This window comes from Podarcis pityusensis, assembly GCF_964106645.2.
Source record: "Podarcis pityusensis genome assembly, chromosome: 4".
Lineage (NCBI taxonomy): Eukaryota > Metazoa > Chordata > Lepidosauria > Squamata > Lacertidae > Podarcis > Podarcis pityusensis.
This window is the reverse complement of record NC_138027.1, coordinates 102,773,041-102,797,695: the sequence shown is the minus strand read 5'-3', so window position 1 is coordinate 102,797,695 and position 24,655 is coordinate 102,773,041. Positions and strand designations below refer to the sequence as shown.

The 24,655-nt window shown below is 43.5% G+C and overlaps 1 long non-coding RNA gene across 2 annotated transcripts in view; it reads right to left on the bottom strand.

The window, feature by feature from the left end:
* Window positions 1–24,655, bottom strand: part of LOC308475999 — a 94,044-nt gene that overhangs the window by 33,914 nt on the left and 35,475 nt on the right. The window contains exon 3 of one of the 2 annotated variants that reach the window (XR_013985627.1): window positions 13,381–13,471. The exons of the other annotated variant lie outside the window; for it this stretch is intronic. This is a non-coding gene — a long non-coding RNA (uncharacterized lncRNA). Of the gene's footprint in view, window positions 1–13,380; window positions 13,472–24,655 lie in introns of those variants that run through there. 2 annotated transcript variants of the gene reach the window in all.

Here is a 24,655-nt window from a genome sequence, read left to right as displayed (position 1 = left end):
AGGCCAGCAGCCCATGTCACACTACCGCTGTGCCTGACCGTCCGCCGAGTCCACTCACGGTGGTTCCTTCGACAGCAGCGGAGCCAGGGAACTCGGGCTCAATGCCACATTTGGTCGCACCACAGTCGCAGCCATAATCGGAAGGCCACCCGGACTCTGGTACTGGCCCTCAGCGATCCAGCAGGGTTTCCAAGTGCCTAGCCTATTTAAGAGACTATGTTCACTGGACAAACTGCACATGTAAAGCTGTATGGTGAATAGGGTCAATTAATATGCTTATGTGCCTTACTGAAACCAATAAGGGTATTGCTGTATGTAATGGAACCACTATGATTGTAACTAATGCCTTTTCTCGGTGGGGAGGGGGTTTATGTATTGAAGTTCTCACCCTGGCCACCAGGAGTATTGTGTAGATAGTTTTCACTCAGGTTCACGTCAGTTACCTTAGGTGGGAAACCCTGGATTGTTGCTACAATATTGATAGCCGGCTGCCTATAAAAGCAGGCCGGCTGAGCTGTTTGCTGTTCAGTTCTGTTCCAGCTTACAAATAGCTGCTTTGGAGAAATCGCTGCTTCGTCTGCTATGTCTACCCACTATCTAACAGTTCTGATATTCCTGGCTCCCAGAAATAGCCTGTAAGATACTTGGCTGGCTTAAATGGTTTAACTGTCTGTTACTTCTTTTCTGTCTGTTCAACCTGTGTATATGTCAACAAATTGTTAATTTCAACAGACATTAAAGTCTCCAGAACCCTTTCCTAAAAAAGGGAACAGATTCTGTCAAATGTCACTCCTAGAATATCTTACCATTCACAGTAGGGTGATGCAGGAGAGCCATGAAAAGGTCTGCGTCGTATCCTTCCGTATGGAGCCAGGGTAGCCTTATCACCAGGAGCCATTAGTAGGATTAAAATGACCAGGTAGTTCTACAACATGTGAAGGGTACCACATTGGTTACCCCTGGCTCCTACCTAGAACACAGCTGCAGCCTTTGGAAAGAAACCTAGATGTAGAATGGACTTTTGGCTACAGCAGTGTGAGTGATTTTTGTAAGTTGTCTTGTAAGGAGTTCTCCTAAACACTGGGTGAAAATGTTTTAAATAATAATAACAACTGATTGAGCAAATAAATAAATAAACAACACACAATTTGGAGAGTCTTGGCCAGGCAAGAATGATGTAGGAATTTTGAAAGATGTTAAAAGATTAGTGAAATCTCTCGAGGGGGTGTCTCACTGCTAAGCAATTTTAAGAAATGTAAATCCATCTTGTTTTACTGAGTCTAGTAGGGGGAATATATATTATAAATAAACACCAGCTATTTTTTAAAAAGAAAAAAGAAAAACCACCAATGTGACACAAGACATTAGGCAGAGAAAATTGAATGTGGGTGTGGAGACACTGCACACAAACATGCACATGTGTAATTAAACCTTTAAAGTACAGCTGAGTGATTTTCTTACCCCAGTCCAAGATTTATTAATACACATGTCAATGTCAAATCTAATAAAGGCACTGTGTTAATTGTAATTGTAGAGCCAGCTGCTAACACCTGTCAAGGTATTTCTGGCGCAGAATATGCTCATTGTGTGTGAGCCTGGTGACAGCCCTGAGTACAAACAAGGCAGTCTTTTATTTCCACACTCTGTATTTCAAAAGTTGGTTTAAGTGTCAAATGAGTTGCTTGCTTTGCATCACTAAAACCATGAGATGTGACGCTGTTCTGTGCAAACAGAAATCCAACACTCAAGAAAGGCCCAAGAGTAAAATAGCATGAGATTTGCTAATAAGCACTAGGTAGAGTTGCCCATGGAATTTGCCTAAAGCAAACACTGAGGTCAACTTGAAGAGTCCTGCTGTGGCAAAAAAAAATATTATTAAGGACCTAATGTAACGAAGTGCTGTACAACAGCAGATGCCCACAGGCTCACAGTCAAGAATAGAAGCCATCATCTTTTATTCAGAAAATGCTTAAAGTTCAGCACTATACAAAAATACTTAAAACACAGAAACATAAGAGAATGGGAAGCTCGATTCCTGACCTTTGTATCAGTAACTACAGCAGCCATGTGGGATACGTTGGCTCAAGAACTGATGGATTGCTGTGTTTGGGTTGCTGCTTTTAATGTAGTCCATCACTGGGTTCTGTGGTTCAGTGGATGGGATTGAAGCCAGCCAATTCAATCTGCTTCCTCCCTCTCTACCAACAAGCAGACCAAACAATGAAACTCCGGGATCATGTTTTTATTTATTAGCCTGTTCCTTGGCATTGGGGAGCCTCCAGACCATGGGCCTAGGCCATTCCCTACAAGCCACACCCACCAGCCCCAAGGCCAACAGCACATCATGTGTGGAGCAGGTATGGACATGCAGGAACTTAATGTGAGCTCCTGCCTGTTCCTGTGCAAGCAGGGCTCCCTTTCCCTGACAGGAAGCCCCAATATGCAGCTGTGGGGGCTCTTTTGCTCCATTTTGAAGATGCTTGCGTTCAAACTGCTTCCTAAAATGGAGTGCTCCATTTTGGGAAGTGCTTTGAAATGGAGCAAGCTGCTTTGAAGTTACTCCTCCAGGCAGGGGTGCCAATTTGAATAAAATATGGGAGGGGCAGGTAAGGCCTGACCTGCATAATCAATCACAAGACACAGCACACAAACACACCTTTTGAATTGCTCATCAACTTGGGGGGGGCAGCCCCCTCAAATATTTTTTTGGGTGGCAAAGGACCCTCAGCTGCAAGGAGTTGGCTCCTAGGCTATGGTTACCATATATTTTTTTCAATGAATCCGGGGACACTTTTTTTCTTTTTTTGAAGCTGAGTAGCAACAGGGAGTCAGTAGTGTAGATGGTGAGGCCCAAGCACACATGCATGTTGTATAAAGGTGCAAAACCCTTCTTTCACACCCTGTGAAACATAAATGCACAGAGTTTTTAAAAAAACTGGGCAACAGCTGCCCGCCTGCAACTCCTGAGCCTCCCCCAATCTGTTAAAACAAAGGGGGCAGGAGATCTGTACCGCCAGACGTCCCCAGTTCCCCTTTGGCAGTGGCAGCAGCAGTTAGCAACCTGGAGCCAGCCTGGTAGCGCAGTTGGCTCTGGCTGGCTTCAGGAGCTGCTCGCTGCCATGGCGCCCACCATTTTTCCTCTCCGGTAGTCCCCATATGATGTGTTGTGCACAAGACACATCATATGGGGAATTCTGGTGAGGAAAAATGGCAGACGCCATGGCAGCGAGCAGCTCCTGAAGCCAGCCAGAGCCAACTGTGCTACCAGGCTGGCTCCAGACTGCTGAGACTGCCACTGCCATGTTTCCCAAGGACATTTAATGAAATCTGGGGACATTCCAGGAACGGAATTTGTCTGGGGACAGATTTGCAAATCCGGGGACTGTCCCAGGGAACTGGGGACATCGGGTAACCCTATCCTAGGCCCCTGATGTCATTAAGATGCCATGTGATTGACAGATAGGTGTTCCTACTTACCTTGCAAAGCTGGCTTGTGAAGGGTGGGGGAATTAAGAGATCTAGCACACTGCCCAGATTGGGCTCCCTACTCTTGCTGAAGCAGTCTGCTGACTCTTTGATCATACAAAAATTACAAGTTCTAAGCTGTAAACAGGCTTAAGCCAAACTGCTCTCACTTTGCTATTTTTGTTCTTTGTTTCCTGCAGAACTGCCCATTTGCTCCCTATGTGCCAGGTGCCCTTTTCCAGATACACTCCTGCCCCCTTCAGTTTGTTTGCAAGCTTTGTTGTTTAGTTGTTTAGTCGTGTTCGACTCTTCATGACCCCATGGGCCAGAGCACACCAGGCACTCCTGTTTTCCACTGCCTCGCACAGTTTGGTCAAGCTCATGCTGGTAGCTTCAAGAACACTGTCCAACCATCTCGTCCTCTATCGTCCCCTTCTCCTTGTGCCCTCAATCTTTCTCAGTATCAGGGAGTCTTCTCTTCTCCTGAGGTGCCCAAAGTATTGGAGTCTCAGCTTCAGGATCCATCCTTCCAGTGAGCACTCAGGGCTGATTTCCTTAAGAATGGATAGGTTTGATCTTCTTGCAGTCCATGGGACTCTCAAGAGTCTCCTCCAGCACCATAATTCAAAAGCATCAATTCTTCGGCGATCAGCCTTCTTTGTGGTCCAGCTCTCACTTCCATACATCACTACTGGGAAAACCATAGCTTTAACTATATGGACCTTTGTTGGCAAGGTGATGTCTCTGCTTTTTAAGATGCTGTCTAGGTTTGTCATTGCTTTTCTCCCAAGAAGCAGGCGTCTTTTAATTTCATGACTGCTGTCACCATCTGCAGTGAACATAGAGCCCAAGAAAGTAAAATCTCTCACTGCCTCCATTTCTTCCCCTTCTATTTGCCAGGAGGTGATTGGACCAGTGGCCATGATCTTCATTTTTTTGATGCTGAGCTTCAGACCATATTTTGCGTTCTCCTTTTTCACCCTCATTAAGAGGTTCTTTAATTCCTCCTCACTTTCTGCCATCAAAGTTTTGTCATCTGCATATCTGAGGTTGTTGATGTTTTTTCCGGCAATTTTTATTCTGGCTTGAGATTCATCCAGTCCAGCCTTTCGCATGATGAATTCTGCATATAAGTTAATAAGCAGAGTAAGCCTGGTCTTACTCCTTTCCCAATTTTGAACCAATCAGTTGTTCCATATCCAGTTCTAACTGTAGCTTCTTGTCCCACATAGAGCTAGGGCTTTATTAATCATGGTGTGCCCTGTCTCTTTGCAGCATTAACCCACATGCTTTGATGTGGAAAATATTTGCTATGTATTTTCTGATTAGATACGGAGTGATCTTATGGACAAAGATAATTTCCAACAGAAGCAGCAACCCCAGTGTTGCCCAAACAGAGACTTTTCTTCCTTACCCACAATCTGGAATATTAGTAAATGGATCATTGGTTCACATAATGGTGCATATAGCCTAGGAGAGCAGACTCTGCCACTTATGTATCACTCCAGTAATTTTCACCCTCAAAACACAATAGAGGCTACCTCCCTAAACATGAACCAAGGGGCCTTATAGTTTTCAACTGGTATACACAACCCAGCATGTAGAATATAGGATTCCAGCAGGTGATTACTTTCTGCAGGGTCAGAGGAGTCTAAAGTTAAGTGACTGGTATTCTTGGGTGCAGCTGGGAGGTTGAAGTGTCACCCATTTTAATTTCTTCTTGTACCCAGCCCTCCACACAGGAAAATTCCAAGTTACATATTGATGCTAAACTCCCCAGTGATTGGAGCACAGTCTCCAAATCACACTACAAATTCAGACTAAAGGATATCTATTGGGGTAGCTGATGTTGTCCTTCCAGATGTGGTAAGTTATGACCCCATCACCTTTGACTGGTTGCCATATTGCCTAGGGTTGATGGGAGATGCCACTCCAAACATTGGGAAGGCACTACAAACGGTATCCCTGATATATGCCATTTCCCAATCTCTTCCTCTTTCCCCCAATCCACACACATATTAAAGTGGCTATCAATGTGCTCAGCAATGTGACGCATATTAACACATGTCAGTAGGGGAATCCACAGTCAGCAATGTATGTAGATACAGGATACTGTATCTTCTACAATGTCTGTTGTGAGGTCTTTTAGAACCGGGTGAGGCAAGCTGATCCAAAACCTGGAATAGGAGACTTTGAAATGTCCCAGCTGTCTTCTGCTAGACTGGGAAATTTTAGAGCTTGAGCAGGAAGCAACCAGAACTGGAGCCCAGTGCAGTACGCAAAAGATACTGCTTTGCTCAACCCCATTCTAATCACTACACTACCCAGGCACTCATTTCCCCCTAATTTCAGGTAAACTGAAAATATGCTCCAAATTAGGTACAGATCACAGATCCTATTTTCCCAAAGGTATCATCCACCACACTAATAAAGTAACTTGTAGCAAATTTCTATCTTTTGCTAATGTAAGGCAGAGCTTTAAACATTCCACTTATGTCTGTGAATATTAATGTTTCCTTAGCAATTAAGGCAATGAGTAGATAGTGATAATGAGGAAATGCTATTTGCGTTACATTATTTGATTTTGCCTTACCGTTACCATTGGCTGCTTAATTCAACCAGAAATGTCTTGTCATTTTAAATATTAGTCATGCACATCAACCATCAATGACTAGATGAATCAAAGGGATTAGGGTCTCACACTCCCAAGTCAGAGCTGAGCCATTAACAAGGCATGCTGGGGCACATTAGGGAATACCCAACCCAACACACAACTTTGCTCTCTCTTCCCCCAAGAAACAAAACCAAGCTAATTGGAGAAATGTCCAGAGCTGGAAGAAGGTAGAGAAAAGAGGAGAAATGGTCAGCATGGGAGAGATTTTGTTTTGATGGAGAGGTCTAGTTTTAATTTGTCATACTGGAAAAAGTGACAAGTGGGGTGCCACAGGGTTCTTTCCTGGGCCCATTGTTGTTCAGCATCTTTATAAATGACTTGGATGAAGGAATTGAGGGGATATTCATCAAATTTACAGATGACACCAAACTGGGAGGGTTTCTCACAGAAGACAGAATCAGGATTCAATATGACCTGAAGAGATTGGAGAACTAGGCCCTATATACCTGAAGGAGCATCTCTACCCACATTGTCTAGCCCGAATACTATCTCAAAGGGCCTTCTGGTGGTTTCCATCCCTGTGGAATGCCCACCCATCAGATGTCAAGCAGACAAATAACTATACGACTTTTAGAAGACATCTGAAGGCAGCCCTGGACAAGGAAGTTTTAAATGGTTGATGCTTTATTGTATTTTTAATATTTTGTTGGGAGCCAACCCAGTCAGATAATTATTAAATTATTATTATTTACAAAATGAATTTCAACAGGGACAAACATAAGGTTCTATACTTTGGCAGGAATACCCAGCTACACATATATAAGATAAAGGACACCTGGCTTACCAGATTTAGGGGTCTTAGTAGACCGCAAGCTTAACATGAGTCAACAGTGTGCTTCAGAAGCAAAAAAAGCTCATGCTATTCTAGGCTACATCAACAGAAGTATAGAGTTCCAATCAAGGGAGTAATAGTCCTGCTCTCTTTTGCCTTGCAGACCCCACCTGGAATACCGTGTTCAGTTCTCAGCACCGCAATTTAAGAAAGATATTGACAAGTTGGAACGTGTACAGAGGAGGGCAACCAAGATGATCAACAGTCTGGGAAGCAATCCTTATGAGAAATGGTTGAGGCATTTGGATATGTTTGGTTTCCTGTAGGGGTCATCCAGGCCTAACTCATTAGTTCCTATATAAGACACCTGTGTTTGACTTTACCATCAGCTCCAGGGCGGCTTAAACGGAAAATGCCACAGTGTTGGAGAATGCCACAGAAAATGCCACAGTGTTCACCTCACCTTTCCATAGTGAGTCCCTGTGATGCTAGTGGTAGTCAAATACAGGGGTTTGCTATTAGGAACTACTGGATCTGGTCTGAGGGCCCCTCTAAGAAACCAAACACTTTTGCAGAACCAAAATGCCCTGCAAGAGCATCACAGCTAGAGAACCAAGCACATAGCATATGTTAAAATTGCACCACTCACTTTCTACCTGGATAGGTCGTCTGGGTTTATTCTCCCTCTTTGCTAGGGATGGATGCTAAATTGTTGGGAGTCCAGGGATTCCAGGCCATGGATGAGATTATTCTACAGAATCATGATAACAGGAGTTTGATTTCATGGCACTGAACACCTATCTTGAAGGGAGCAGGTTATGCTGCAAGGAACCAAGCTAATTTTGTGTTGCAAATAAATCTACATGTGATCTATCACATCTTTGCCCAAGTTTTCCTTCTAAGGGTCTATGGCAAAGCTGCATCCTTAACCCTTCTGTAATTCCATTAATGCCTTGGGTTATGTGCTTTTAAAATCACCCAGCACTGAAATTCTTCCCCCTGCTAAAGATAGTGGGATTGGATTGTAAATGCGCCTAAACAAGCCTGTCACACAAATGACATGCTCATTTTTTACCAGATAATTTACCTCAAATGCACGAATACTCAACTATGCACCAATTAAAATACATGTTCCCTTGCACTCCGCACCTGAAGATTGTGACTTATCTCCCTAATCCAGCATGGCCCATTAAAAGCCACTTAACTTGCCAGGCTTATCGCCTTCCAATTAACAACATGTCACAATCCTCCAGAGAAATGTAACAAACTTCACTATTCGGCATGTGCTAGGTGTATCAGTGACAAATAAACATTAACCTTTTCAGGACAATGCTGTCCTGGGAGTAGTCCATCTACTATATAATTATCATGGGGATTTACAACCACAACCTGATGGGAAAGAAAGCATTGGCTTGGGGGAGGGGGCATAGGAGCTAGCCTGTAGGGACTGAGGTCCCTTCGCCCCCCATTAAATATTTGAGGGAAGCAGGGGGGCCCCATCAGATGGTGTGTGTGCACCATATCTTGTGTGGGGCGGAGCTTAGCTTCTCCCCTCCATATTTTATTCAAGTTGGCACCCCTGGGTGGAGCCAAATTGTTATGCATGAAGGCTTTTTAGGCCAAACCCATGCTGCGTGCATGTCATTGCAGGCCTAGCCCTTAATGCCTCCTGGAGCTTCAACTGCATAACAAAAGACAGGGAGGATTCTAAAACACTCCAATGAGGTTGTCGGTAGCTGGCAGGCAGCCAATCCCCCGCTGCGAGAAGGCCAGTGTTGTGATTTGCTAGTTACAACACAAGGTGACCTATCACATATAAGCCTGGGCTGGCTTAAGGTGTCTATATACTGGGTCCGGGGTCGGCAACGTGCGGCCCATGGGCCAGATCCGGCCCATGAAGACGGTTTTACCGGCCCATAAGCTGCCCCCGAACTGAGCCACCCACTCGGCGAGTTCCCCGCACGCTGCGCTAAACTGGCACAGCACGGCATGGTGAAGGGACTCACCGAGCAATGCCAGAAAGTTCGTCTGCGCATGCGCAGATACCGAAAATTGCTTCTGCGCATGCCCAGACGCCGAAAAATGCTTCTGCACAGGTGCAATTTTCAGCATCTGGGCATGCGCAGAAGCGATTTCTGGTGCCGCGGACATGTGCAGACACAATTTCCGCATGCGCATGTGGTGAAACCTGAAAGTATACGCTTCCAGGTTTGCTGCATTCGTAACCCGAAAGTTACGTATCCAGAACAGTGCGTAACTAGAGGGTCCACTGTATAGCTAATGGGCACCACTGAGCTTTGTTTTATACAGAGTGATTAGAAACCTGAATTGCATATTGAAGCTGAGAGCTCAGAGGAACTCTTGAAACCGATCATAGATAGATAGATCGATCGATCTCATGCAAGGCCAATCCTGGGGCCTATACACACCCCTAGTATTTCCATATGAGCAAGCCTAGGAAGCACATATGATCAAACAGGTTCAGACAAGTGGTATTTACACACTGTCCTCACATAGGGACATGGCTGGAGAGAGAAAGGAGCTGGCTGCTTGAAACTGCAAGAGAGTATTTACCTCCACCAGAAGTCAGAATCTGCAGAGCTGTGTCCACATGCTCCCATTTTAAAGGGAGTACTACCTTTTTATGGAAAGTAGTCAGAAGGGTTGGTTTGTCAGTGGCTGTTAAAAATCCATTATGCCCATGAGTCTGAGACCATTAAAAAGCTGTCAGCAAAAAAAACCAGATTGCTCTATCATCATGTTAATATGTTACAATTAACCTGTGATTAGTCATTTTGCACATTAAGATCAACTCTCTCCTTCATAAAGCATTTTGAAGCACTCTCAATTTGGGCCTATATAAAGCAGGACTAACCCTTCTCTGCACCCGGCAGCCTAATCTTGAAATGATTTCCCTCCAGCCATTGCCCATGCATTCTTGTTGAGAACTTCAAACTTGGTTCTAATTATAATCAACGTTTATACCCCGCCCCTTGCCTCGACAAGCAAACATTGATGGGCTATTGTAATCAACTTACATCATCTTTGAAAAAACTGGAGACCAAATTCCCCAACATCAATCTGCTAAGTGCAAGCAATTTCAGCGCAAGAGTGGGAAAGACAATTTTGAGCTTGCAAGAGAGCTGCGTTTTGACACCAAGGATCCCCTGCCCAAGCTTCTCTCTAGCGTGCAGCATTCCAAAGACACCCATATAAATGAGGCCGGAGTTTGCCTTGCCAAGTTGTGTGCACGTTTTGACAGTAATCCTGAATGGCTCATTACCAGGTGATTGGCTAGGTGAGTTCACATTTGTCTCTGGGACAGGAAGTAGCATGATCAACTACATCTTAGGCTCCTCTGCTCTGATAAACTATATTGAAACCTTTGAGGTGGGATACCACAGTGAGAGCGATCACCTCCCTGTGATTCTAACCATCAGCTCTTCCTTCCCCGTGCACCCTCTTCATGAACCCCCTGCCAATGGAACTGATCCGGCATGAGCCATGAACTTTGCACCAATGGCGATTATTCATCTTTGACTCCGGCCACCAAATTTAAAAATCCTGTGCTCACATCTGCATTGCCTCTGACTCCTGAAGCAAGCTAAGATTTCCTGCTTAGAATCCCTTGGACCAGAGACTCAACTCACAAACTTCTCCAACAGTCCCAAACTGAGATCATGTTGGAATGTAGAGCTTCCATAATTAACTCAGTAATCCCCCAAGATGCTATTGAATCATTTGAAATCCTAACAACATCTCTGAATGAGTTTCCAAAACAACAATTCGTAGTGTGAAGCCCTTTGCTGCAATCTGGTTTGATAAGGAATGCAGAGATCTCAAAACACACATCCGGAATATCTTCCAACAACACCGTAAGGAAGAGGCCACTGCCCCACCCCCAGAATATATCAGATCTAAAAATGTATTGCAGCATCTTATTAGAAAAAAGAGATCTGAACATACCAACAAACAATGGGAAAAGCTCCACTATGCCATAACCTCAAACATTGCATTGTAGAATTCGCCTCTTCAGCAATGCCCCTTTTCAGAGTACTCCATTGCATTCCCACTCCTCCAAAGTTTTATATTTACACAGAGAACAGCAGTCAAACAATTTTAGATTTATTTTATTTTTTAAAAAGCTTATCCAATCCTTTGGGTTTTCTTAAGCAATTAATGTGCATATTAAAAGCGTAGCCTGGCAGCAAGAACACAGTACAGGTAACATAATTCTTCTAGCCCAGGGGTTGGCAACCTAAGGCCCATGGGCCACAAGCGGCCCAGGGGATTGTTTAACTGGCCCACGAGCCACCCCCAAACCAAGACGCCTGCTCAGCGAGTCTCCACACGCTGAGCTAACCTGGCGCAGCACGGTGTGGGGACTCGCTTCTGCAGTGTCGGAAATGGCGTCTGCGCAGAGGCTGGAAATCACGGGCAGGCGCGCGCAATCTGGCCCACGGAGGGATCTCTGCTGGAGTGAACTGGCCCAGGCGAGGTAAACCTTGCCCACCCCTGATCTAGCTGGTATCACCTTTGTCTAGATATTTAAATTACTGGCCTTATTGTCAAGCTTTTTGTTACCCCTCTGCAAGAAGTTTATTTTTCTCTGCTATTCTACCTGAATTACTGCAAATCCATATAACCTGTTGAGTACTACAGTCCCCTTTGTGTATGTGAAATGACACACTGGTATTTCAGATGAGAAACAGAACTGCTTTCTGACGTCAAATCTCTACAATCACCAAGCAGACGGTTCTATATTTGCAAGCCTCAAAAGGTTTGGGGTTTAGATGATAAAGGGCACTGCTTTTTATAATCTATTATTAACTGCCAAGTCTGTGTCTGTATATATTACCACCAGGATTTCTCCAAAGAGAAGCAAAGCACGTTTTAGACACAGAGTGATTAACTACTTTCCCCATCTCCACCTTTTATATATTGTTTACAAGAATAAATTCTTTAAAATACTGCTTCCAGTATTTCCCCATCTCTCAAATATCAGAATCCTACAGAACATTTTGGTTTTAGTACAAGCAATGTCTTTAAATAAGAAACATTTTTAGAACAAAATAATAGAACTCTTCGGTTGCTTTCAATAGATTCTGTTCAAATGCATTAAAATTTGGTTTTGAATGTCTCACCTGAACGATTATTTTATAATTTATTGGGCTATCTACATTCTTTACTGCTGCTTCAGTGGTAAATAAAACCACTATAAACATGGGATTACACACACACACACAAGCACACCCAATTAGTAATGTTGTTGTTGCAGTAATGGGGGGGGGGGTATCTCAAAAGTAGGGCCATCACATTTGAAATAAGCAAAAAAGCACGTGCACACATCTTTGACCACACACTACTTTTTAAAATATAAGATAAAACACATTTTATTTGGGCAATGAAAAATTAGACAGTAGCTATATTAAACAGCCAAATTCAACCAAGTCTGCTGGCTCTCCTCCAGCCTAGACAAAAGGAGTGGGGTATCAATCTAAGGTGGGTCACAACTGTCACCAGATTCTGCTGCGGAGCTCCCTTTCCCCTTGAAAATAGATAACTTTTCCAAATGATTTATTGAGTTAAGAATCCTTTTTCTCTCATCCTGAAGAACAATTGCACCAAGCAAAATTTTCTTTTGTAAGCCTGAGCTGAGCTAAGGAAGAATCTGCATCCTTTACCCTACAACAACTCCAACACTACTTGTGATCTGTTGCTTCAGTCTTCTATCCATAACAAAAAGTGCTGATCACAAACCAGCTGTGTTGCTTTTTGTGTTAGCACTCAATCACCGTAGGAAGAAATACCTGAGAGATTAATGAGATCTTTTTTCTTCTCATATTGCTCAGTTTATCTCATAAGATCTATTTCCTGTACTTTGATTTCAAGGAATGTCATCTCTCTGTTTCCACATTCCTCCAATTTTTCATTTTCTTTTGCTGTGCCCTCTCAGCAGTTTCTCAACATTGCCTCATTATGAGACAGAGAAATAATTGTTAACCTCATGTTTTCCCCATAGGTTCGGAAGTCTAACAGTGCAGTGAATCTGAAAACAGAAAAATACCCATTACCCAAAAAGATACAAAAAGAGAGCCATACACAGAACAAACCCAATTATTTGGAGATTGTCTATTCTGATGGGACGTTTCTATCAGACATGGATTATGTATAGAGATCTTCTAATCTGCTTTAATCTGCTTTAACAGCAGCCCAACATCAGAGTTCATCCAAGGTGGAGCAGAGAATCAGGTGAGAAGTCTTAGAATCATAGAATTGTGGATTTGGAAGGAACCCCAAGGCCATCTAGCCCAACCCTCTCCACTCAAGTATACATAACAGATGGCTAAATATACAGTCTTGATTGACTTATATTACAAATCTTCCAATTCACATTTTAAGCTCAAACTGTGATTCCTCAGCCCTTCTGCAGTTTACCTCTGCAAGACAGTAGGAAATGGACTCAAGAGCTACTCTTCAAGAATGAGCATCCGGTAAGTTCAGCTGCATTGATGCATGGACCAGTTTTGGAATACTGCAGGTATCCAGTCTAGATGGTTCTGGGAAGGAGAAAATTCACTTTAAACCTATCAGTGAAGTGACTGAACAAGATGAGCAACCGTTTATTTTATTATTATTTTTTTTTTTTAAAATAATGTTTATTAAAATTTTCAAAAATACAGAAAGTAAAAAGTTAAAATACATTCAGAACCTTATTTTCATATATCCACTTTCTGGGACTCCCCCCTTCCCCCACCCCTATCATATTCCTGTTTCATATTGTTGGCTCCACAAGCTCTCAATTCTGATTAAAAACTTAATTTGTTTAGACCATTGTTCGAATTTAAAATTTCTACACTCCTCATCAGTACCCTTAATAAAAAGCCAAAAATTTCTTTCCCAGGGCCCACCCCATTTTTATTCCACAATTTCCCTTTTTTTTTAATAATAAAGACACCCCACATAATAGAAATATCAAAAATAAGAAATAAAAGATATAATAGATGAAACAAAACCAGTTCAAAAAAAGAAATTGACAAGCCTTTGGATTTTAGTTCTCCCCCTCTGTCCCCGGTTTAATTTCCCCCTGACCACCAAACCATGTTATCCGCCTGGAATTCTTACAATCCATAAATCGCCTATTTTCCCCCAACTCCTTGCTGGTTTTTTTTTTTTTGTTTTTTTCCTTTCATAATTATTTTTTAAAACACTTAGCTTCAAATCTTTAATAAAGCTCCCCCCATTGTTCTTTCCAAATTGTAGTCCAGTTTCCTCTTGTTCCGCTGCTGAAACGTTCTAATTCAGAAGCTTAGTAAGTCTGCAGGGATTATTGTTATTCAGGAACAAAAACTTGCGTTCAGTCCCTTCCTTTCTTCAATAGAAAATTCCATTGTCTCCTTTAGCTGTACACCCTGTAGACAAAATATTATTTCCGTTTTGCAGCTTTCCCAGAAGATAACCAGTTCTATAAAATTCCAATGGTATTTTTCCACTTACGACCATCTTTGTAATGTCCCGAAACTCCTCTAGGGGGATTGTTGTAACTTTGTTTTCTCTAGTCCAAAAGTCCGATTGTTATCCATGTTTTCGCCATTTTGTATCCAAGTTTTAAAAAGTTGTAGCAAATTGTAACAAATTTAGCCAGCAAAGTTCTCATAATAAAATCCTCTCTGCTTTCCGACTTTGACAGCTACTTTGACAGCTGTCAAAATCTCCGACTCTTCTCACCAGGCTCTCTCTTCAATCACCCCGGTTCCCAGGGGGGGGGTTACGTTTCTTCTCCCTCAATTCGTCCTCCAGCACAGTTCTTATAATTTCCCATCGTGGAATTCTTAGTTTTTATCAGCAATACAAATCTTTTTGGACCTTGGTTTCCCCGTCCTTGTCTTAGAAGGTTTACAATAGGGGGGGGGACTGACTTCCTTTTTGGATCCCCCCCCGCTCGTGTCCAAATCGAAAGGAAATTCTTTTTTTTCCCCTCCTTTTAAACCCAGTTTCCAAATTACTCACGGGTTGTTGTTAAAAAGTCCGAATTTTCAATGGAAGAAGTCAGCGCTCTCCGCCGGATGGCATGCGGCTGCGCTCGGCAGGGATAGCAGAGGACTCAAAGCACCACGCTTCTCCCCGGCACCCGATCCGTAGCCTTTAAAAAGGCTCCTTCACGAGTCGGGAGGGCGCTGACGGTGCCAGCCGAGTCTCCATGTCCACGGCCCTCGTGGCCGTGGTTTTTAAGGGTCCCCGCATCGCCGGTGCGGTAGGACCCAGCCCCTGCCGAGCAGGCTCCCTCCGGAGGTCGGAGGGAGTCCGCCATTCGGCGATGGCGCCAACCCGGAAGTCCCGTTTATTTTATTATTACATTTATATCTCATCTTATCTCCAAAGAGCTCAAGATGGCAGACATGGCTCTCCCCTCTCCATTGCACCATACATGGCTGGTATGTTCTGTCTGGCTTGGTGGGTCACACATTGTACAGACCCTGCCTTCCCTCAGTGCCGCTGCACAAACCCCTTAAGTAGGATATTATTTTGTATTTTATTTACCACATTTTTATTCAAGGAGCTCAGGGTTGCCAAGGGTCAAATTCTGAGGCTGTGGATTCATTTTCAGGAGGAGCAGTAGGAGAGTTCAGAACTGGAACTCATAGCTGCATTCACCCCCGGTAACTTGGGGATTCCTATGGCAGAAATGCATTTTATATTCTGTATTCTGCAATTTCAGTGGTGCCCAGATGCCATTACAATGTATATTTCCCCCCCTGCATCACTAGCTCCTGGTGGTGGGGAATTGCAAAACATAATGCTGTAAGGACATGATTATAGTGAAAGAGAGGGATAACTCCACCTAGGCTGCCAGCCCTCCCCACCTTCCTTTCCCCCAGGCACTGGAGAATGGTGAAATATTAAACTATCAGGATAATAACGACAGGCACCTGGCAAATTTATATAGAATGGCATATTAAATGAATGAAGTCACTGATTTGAGAGTGGGGCAGGGTTTTTTTTGTAAAATCTGCTCTTTTCTAGACCACCGTCCTGTCTCTGCAGACCAGAGAATTACAGAATCATGGAATTGTAGAGTTGGGTGGGACCCCAAGGGCCATCTAGTCCAGCCCCCTGCAATGCAGGAATCTCAGGGAGGTGGTGATAAAAACAGTTTCCAATTACTTTTTTTGAGATTTTTCAACTCTGGCTATTTCACACAGTTCTAGCTGGAACAATTTTGACTGTATGATTCACCTGAAGAAAAACTTCCTGCTCCTTATGATGTATTATTGAGGCTGCAACAAGCTTTATCGGTATTGCTTTCCACCTGTGCCAACCACTCCAGACATTGCCAGAAACTGGCATATATATGTGTGTGTGTTTTTCATTTTCCTGGCCTTCCAAGCATGTCAGGTCAAATGCTCTTTAGCTCCAAAATTGATTTCTGATATCATATGATAGAAATTCACTACCGTGTATTTTTAAGAGGACTTTAGAAAGGGTATGTGATTGGCCCTGATAGACCTTGACACACTGAATGCTTGGAAGCAGCTATCCTTTGACCTTATCCTGCTAAATGCTTTTGTATCAGAGCAGCACTGCAATTGTACACCTATAGAATAGGTAATGAACTATCTTTTGTTGGACCAGTTGTAGCAGCTGAAATTGATTTCCCCCCCCCTTTTTTTTTTTTCTTTGCAAGCTGGATTCTGGGAGTCATGGCCAGCCCAAATCATAAAAAGTTTTAGTATCTGTCAAATGACCACCTTTTGTGCTTGATTGCCTGCTAAGGGTAGTTGATGTGTCTAAAATGAGACTTGATGGTTCAGAGCTATTACCAGCCAGGTCACAGCTGAGATCAGTATTCCGCCAGTATGTCTCTGGGGCAGAGAGAGAGGGAGAGAACAGATCAGGGAGAAGCAAGCCTGGCTATTCCAGCTGGCGGGAAGGAGTTTTGGCCAGTTTGAAGCAGATGCTGCTGGTTGAGGGGAGCTCCCTCCCCACCTATGTGTGTGTGTGTGTGTGTGTGTGTGTGTGTGTGCATTGCACATACAAGTATCCCTAACTTTAATCCAAAGATAAATGGACCCCTGTAGGGCTGTTCCTTGAATCTCTCACTTAAAAGAGGAGGACGGAAGGAAGTGGGTATGTTTAGCCAGAAATAGAAAGGGGGTTGGGGGGGGAGGGTGGCACACGTGATAAAGGTAAAGGGACCCCTGACTGTTAGGTCCAGTCACAGACGACTCTGGGGTTGCATGATAGTGCTCTTCAAACACCTAAATGGCTGTCACAAAGGCTGAACACCATTATACCCTTAAAGAACAACTGAAGCACATTATTTTGCTCAAATAATTCTGGGCTATGTGATTTAACCCTCACAACATTCTACTCCCAGCAACCCTTAACAAACTACAGTGCCCATACTTCTTCAAGTGGAGGATTGTGCTTTGAATGTGCTTTAAAGGTCTGTATGCAGCCAAAGACTTGCTTTCTGCTATCCCCACAGGGAATGACTCTGCCTAAGGGGCTTGAGAAGTTATGGGAGGGTAGATTTTGACTGGGCATTAGGAGAAACAACTCAACAGTAACAGCAGCTTGACAATGGGACCACCTTCTTTATAAGGGTGATATGCTCTTCCTGACTGGAGGTTAGCTGTCTGCTGGAGATGCTCTCACTCTGGGTTTCCTGCATATCACCTCCTGACTGGAGGTGGATGGGTGGAAAGCTCCCTCCAAATCACAGTGGCAGGAGTGATTTCCTGCATGTACATCATGCTACACAATCATCTTCCCAAATTCACCTTAGCAGCTAAGTGGTATTTATTTGGTGGGGGCCCTTATGAAGTTGCAGGATTAGAAAACAACAGTCAACAATGTGATGCAGCAGCAAAAAAAGCTAATGCCATTCTAGGCTGCATTGACAGAAGTCTCGTGTCCAAATCAAGGGAAGTAATAGTATGACTCTCTACTGCCTTGGTCGGACCACACATGGAATGCTGTGTCCAACTCTGGGCATCACAATTTAAGAAGGTTGTTGACAAGCTAGAACATCTGCAGAGGAGGGCAACCAAGATTATCAAGGGTCTGGAAACCAAGCCTTATGAGGAACGGCTGAAGGAGCTGAGTATGTTTAGATTGGACAAGAGGAGACTGAGAGGAGATAAGATAGCCATTTTCGAATAACTCAAGGGATGCCACATGGAAGAGGAAACAAGCTTGTTTTCTCCTGCTCTGAAGGATAGGACTCAAACCAATGGCTTCAAGTTACAAGAAAGGAGATTCCAACAAACATCAGGAAGAGGTTTCTGACAGTATGAGCTGTTTGACAATGGAACGGTCTCCCTTGGCAGGTTGTGGTCTCTCCTTCCTTGGAAATTTTTAAGCAAAGGTTGGGTGGCCATCTGTTATAGTGGAAATTCCTGCATTGTATGGGGTCTGACTAGCTGACCCTTGGAGTCCCTTACAACTCTGTAATTCTATGATTCTATAAAAAATGAAGCAATCAGCCACTAGGTATTTGCAATTCCTTCCCAATTTTTATGCTTCTTCCAAATCCTGCATCAGAACTGGTGTCCTGGCCCCATTTCCAGTTTATTCTGAACTCAAGAAACGTGCCCAATGCAATGCTATATATGTTGAATAAGTACTACTTATTATCTCCCCAAAGACAAAGAAATGGAAAACAGTGTGACACATATGAACTTGATAATGTGATTTACATGTGAAAGTGCCCCTATGGTTTGATTTGCATATGAAAGAATCCCAAGACACAAAACAAAGGATTAGAAAGCATGGCAAGAGTGCTATTAGCATAGAGAACAGAGATTGTCCTACAGACCAACCTTTTTAAAGAATTTCGGTATATTTATCACTCACAAGTAGATAGCTCTAGTGGGTTTTTACTGCTGTAAAGGAAGGGGAGGGGAGAGAAAAAGTTTTTCATCATCTAAAAGGGAGGCACACTCACTGAAGACATAAATGTCTGGATCTGCAGTCAGTTCTCCTTGACTTTTGCTCCACCACTCCTTTAATGTGCGCATTTCAACAAATAGCAGGATCTGCCTACCCTGGCTGATGCAAATGTGTGTGAATACGACTTAGCAACCCAAAAGCAGAGTCCATTGCAGAGGTGGTGAAAGATTTGCCTCACTAGTAGAACACAGGGTGGCTACGTCTGTCCATCCAGCTGATCCAAACCAGATTGAATTCATTGGCATAGAGAATTCAATATTCTAACAGCTCCCCATGCACCAAACCCCATGGAAACAAATGCTCCCTAGCTATACCAGCCTGGTGATAATAAAACATTATTGGGTGATATAGCTGGACAGACTGTAAATAATAGAGAGATGGGCTCCCTTTCCATCACTATGGATGGAGCATCATCTCACAAAAACCCTGTCACCAAGGAAGAGCATCGAGGTCAAGGAACCCAGGAAAACACGATCCACAGATGTGCTACCTGTCTGCGCCTACCTGCCATTAAGAGGGGGTCAGGGAAGGGGGGGAAACACCCCACCCTCTTTCGTGAGCATCCGTGGGTCTCTTGCAAAGCACCTGAGCAGTTCCTGTGGCAGCAAGCTATGACAAAGATCTGCCTTGCACGCTGGGGTTTGAAGGCCAGGATCATAAGGTATGTTCAGCCTGGATAAGAGAAGACTGAGAGGAGATACGACAGCCATCTTCAAATTTCTAAAGGGCTGACCCATGGAAGATGGAGCAATCTTGGTTTCTCCTGATCCAGAGGGGAGAACCTGAAGCAATCAAGTTACAAGAAAGGAGATTCTCAGTTTACAAAAGTACGTGCATTGTAAACCTTTTAAAAAATAGAAAGAAAGAAAGGAGATTCCCGCTAGACATAGGAAGAACTTTCTGATGCTAAGAGCTGCTGGACAATGGAATGGGCTCCCTTGGGAAGTGGTGGACTATCCTTCCTTGGGGTTTTTAAAGCAGAGGTTGGATGGCCATCTGTCATGGATTCTTTAGTTGAGATTCCTGCATTGCAGGGGGTTGAACTAGGTGATCCTTAGGGTCCCTTCCAACTCTACAGTTCTGTGATTCTGTGTAATCAGGAAGGTGAGGGTCTGGCTACAGAGAAAAACTTCAGGCTCTGCCAGAGGAGCACCACATGTTCTAGCATATGGGAACTTTTGTCTTGGTACCAATTTTTGACCAATTTCTAGTTTGTCTTCATTGGCTTCAGTGTCCCTCCAACATCAGCACACAAGTGCTGCAAATCGTGTTTCTATATCAACTATAGTCCTCTTCCAGCTGAGGATTCAGGTTGCTCGGCCCACATATATGAAGAATGGTCCTTGCACACTGGAGGGGGTGGCTAGGAAATGTTTTACCATGTTTCTCACAACTTATGTTCCATAACAAGAGCTATGCTTAAACCACACTGTTGTCTGCTAAAAAGATAAAGGTAAAGGACCCCTGACAGTTAAGTCCAGTCGCGAATGACTCTGGGGTTGCGGCGCTCATCTCGCTTTACTGGCCGAAGGAGCCGGTGTTTGTCCGCAGACAGCTTCCAGGTCATGTGGCCAGCATGACTAAGCCGCTTCTGGCAAAACCAGAGCAGCGCACGGAAACGCCGTTTACCTTCCCGCCGGAGGGGTACCCATTTATCTACTTGCACTTTGATGTGCTTTTGAACTGCTAGGTTGGCAGGAGCTGGGACCAAATAACAGGAGCTCACCCTGTTGCGGCGATTCGAACCACCGACCTTCCGATCAGCAAGCCCAAGGCTCAGTGGTTTACACCACAGCGCCACCCACATCCCCTTACTGTCTGCTACTCATTAGTAAATGACAGTGTCATGAAGGGTGTCATGGAAGGAGGAAGAGAAGGAAGAACAGAGCTCAGGAAACGCTTTATGTGCACAGAATGAATCCCCCACCCCTCTTGTGAAAACAATCTTCTTGGTGCTATCTTGGGCAAGTCACACTTTCTCAGCCTTCCCATCTGTAAATGAAATGTGGTGATGGCTGCAAACTTGGATGGCTTTAATTGAGACAAATTCCTGGGTGAGAAGACTATCAATGGCTGCTAGTGCTGGTGGCTGTGCACTTCCCCTTGTATCAGAGGCCGTATGCCAACGAATGCCAGCTGCTACGGACCATGGGCAGAAGAGTGTGCTGGTGCTGATAACTTGCTTATGGGCACCTGATTGACCACTGTTAGAACAGGATACGTGTTTGGTCATACCCAGCAGGGCTCTTCTTACAGTATGTTCTTAAGTAGGGATAATAATACTTGCCTATTTAACATGGTTGTCATAAGTGCTACCCAAGAATATACCTGCTTGGTAAAAGGTAAAGGTAAAGGACCCCTGAACGGTTAAGTCCAGTCAAACCTGACTACGGGGTGCAGCGCTCATCTCTCTTCAGACCAAGGAAGCCGGCGTTTGTCCACAAACACTTTTCTGGGTGATGTGGCCAGCAGGACTAAACTGCTTCTGGCGCACAGAGGACTGTGACAAGAGCATGGAAATGCCATTTGCATTCCCACCACAGTGGTACCTATTTATCTACTTGCGCTTGATATGCTTTTGAACGGCTAGGTTGGCTTGGTAATATCACCTGCTTGGTGAAGGAAAAACAATTAAACTGGCACACTCTTCTAAGACCGGTGTGTGTGGGTGTGGGTGTGTGTGTGTGCGCGCGCTATAAGACTGGTACCTTCCTTGGACCTTTGCAATAGGATGTAGCTTCAAGCCAGTTACATAAAAACACATGACCGTGCCCGTATACCGATTTACGGTATATTTCTTAGGATGTATTCCACTCTGCTTACCAGGCAGTAAGTTTCCACAGTTGTCAATCAGATGCCTATAAGAAGCCCATGAGCAGGGCATAAGAACAATCACTCCCTCAGCCTTACTTCTGAGAAGTAAAGGATTATGCTTGTTAGACTTATGCTTTTCAGTGGGGACATGGCATGGCCTAAATTGTATAATCCTGTACATTTCTACTAAAAAGTATGGCTCAAGTCCAATTGGACTTACCTATAGATAAGTATATATACTGTAGGATTTCCACTGAAGCAAATGGAAACATATGTGTAACTCCATTCATTGGGTTTTTTTACCACACACACATATAGCAGTAGCCTTTAAGCAGAACTGTCCATTACATGCAAATACTGTTCATTTCGTGATGTGAGATCACTTAGTATGATTGCACTTTTTGTTCAGTAACTGGACAAAATTCCAAGCCACTTCACGCGATGGAGACCACTTAACACAAATATTTGCATGTAATGGGCCATTTTACTTAAAGAGCCCGGTGTAACTTTAGAAACAAATTAAGAGCAGAAAGAGTTCACATGATGCTATAAGAACAGCCTTTGTGAACATGCACAGAAAAAAAGCAGCAAAGGACATACGGGATATGGGGCCACTGAAAGCCATCTCAGCTGTACACACACTAGATCTGATAAACGACCCTTTTCTTAATGGTTTCTGTCCAATTTGTACATATGTAGTTAATTTGACACTATAGTTTACTAAGCTACTCTGTTATACTATAGTTTAGTATAGTTTACTAAGCTACTCTGTTATCAAAAGAATGTTGCCCTTTCCCCATCTATCAGTGACTTTGTGCCCTTTAAAATAGAGAAAAGGGACATGCATTCAATAATTGAGATACACAGAGTGATTCAAAGAGTTTTCTGGAGGCCAGGATGTGGAGATGTGGCATTAGTACATCCCTGTGCGGGAATGAGAGAATGCGTTGCCATATGCTATGTAAGCTTTGGTGTTTCCAGAAACATGAAAACTCCAAAACATATTTTCAAGAGGGTATAGTCATAACATCTTCTAATACATGTTTAATTTTGTTTTTACTTGGAGGTTACCTTTGCTTAGATAACTGCTTTGTCCCATTCTGCTGCAGAAGGAGATCAGAACACAAATGGAATAAGAATGAATCTGCATGTAAAAACTTCAGCCCACCACCTGTGACCATAAATTGCTGTGTGATCTTTGTTTTGTTCTTGGCATAACTCCACACTTGAGATTTAAAACCTGTGTGATATCTTCATGAGACCATGAAGCCTGCTGAGGCTATGAGGCTAATTGTCCCCACATAATATTTATTTAAAATGCATCCCCCTTTTCTCCCCAAAGTAGGATTGAAGGGAGTTAAGTGCATATTAGTAAATCATCATAAAACAGTCATTATAAAGACAAAATAATTTACCATTACATGCAACTTTCAGTAGCAGCAAAATAAGTACGTATATAAATCCAAAGGCAGAAGCAAAAACTGTATTGAAAGGGAAATTTAAAAACTTACAACCAATGAATTAAGCTTCCCACCAAAGGAATGAGAGAACTCCTAGCCTTTCACCAGCTGTTTATTATGGATAGCTGTCTTAGACATAATTGATGGATATCAATATTTATAATAATAAACACATATTGTGAGAATGATTCTGTGGGACTTGGACAATCTGTACAAAGCAAGTTGTGTGATTCAACAGTGGTCACTCCTACCAAGACTGAGAGACTCCCAGTCCAACGAAGGCATTCCTGAAGACGCCTCAGCCAAGTGCCTCGCAATAATCAGTAATGCTGTTCTGCAGCTAATTTGTGTTATGGGTTTATTTGGAAATTTTCTCCTTATTCTGCAGACAGAAGCTTTGCCCTTATGGCACTTCTATTTTTTTATTCACTTCCATTTAGTGAATCACATTGCCTTTCAATGCCCACTAATTGTGCAATATGCAGCTCCAGCTTTGAAGTGAACGTGTGTGTGTGTGTGTGTGTGTGTGTGTGTGTGTAGGTCACTATTTGTACAGACCTGTGGTTCACATCCTGCGGACTGCAGACCCACAGTTATCCCAAGGGGTCCGCGATTAATACTCTTCCAGACAGTGCTTGGTTTAGTTCTTCTGCCACGCTCTTCTTCACAGCAGCAACATCTCCAAGAACCTTGCTTATCTCCAGGAGTGCTGCTTGCATCTGTTGCAAAGTGCAGGGACACAGTTCAACAGCTTTGGCCTGTGTCTTCCTCACTTCCCTTGCTGATGCTCAGTGAACTTCAAAGAGCCTGGCACTGAGGTGCAGGAAATCAGTACTTTGAGGGTTGAATTCCCCGCTTTACCGTATTGTTTGTGGAGGCACATTTTGCCCAGGGCCTTTTACGTTGCACCACACAAAGGACTTATTAGTGGGAAGCAGAATACAGCTTGGCAGCTTAAAGACCCCAATTCGATTTCAGCGGGCTTTGCATTGTGGACCATTGGTGGGCTTTCTGCAGAAGAATTGCTTGTTGAATTCTGTTTCCTTGGTTTACTTCTGGTGCCTTATTGGAATAAATTCTATGGCTGGGGCTTTCCCCCTGGTTCCCCCCCCCCCCCGGTTTAGGTGATTTTGGGAGTAGATCTTTTGGGGCAGGTTGTTGTCCTAAGTGGCATTCGCTGCCCATGCCCTCCGGCTTTTAAGAACAAAAAATACTAATAAATACATAAATATAAATATTTAATTATATATAAAAATAGATTTAATTATAGGGATTAAAGATTGCATTGAAATATTAAGTCTTATTTCTAGGTACATTAATGGCAATAAATGTTTCCGTTTTAATTCTTTTGGGATTACAGTGGTCCCTCGGGTTAAGAACTTAATTCATTCCGGAGGTCCGTTCTTAAGCTGAAACTGTTCTCAACCTGAGGTACCACTTTAGCTAATGGGGCCTCCCGCTTCCGCCGCACCGCCCGAGCACGATTTCTGTTCTCATCCTGAAGCAAAGTTCTTA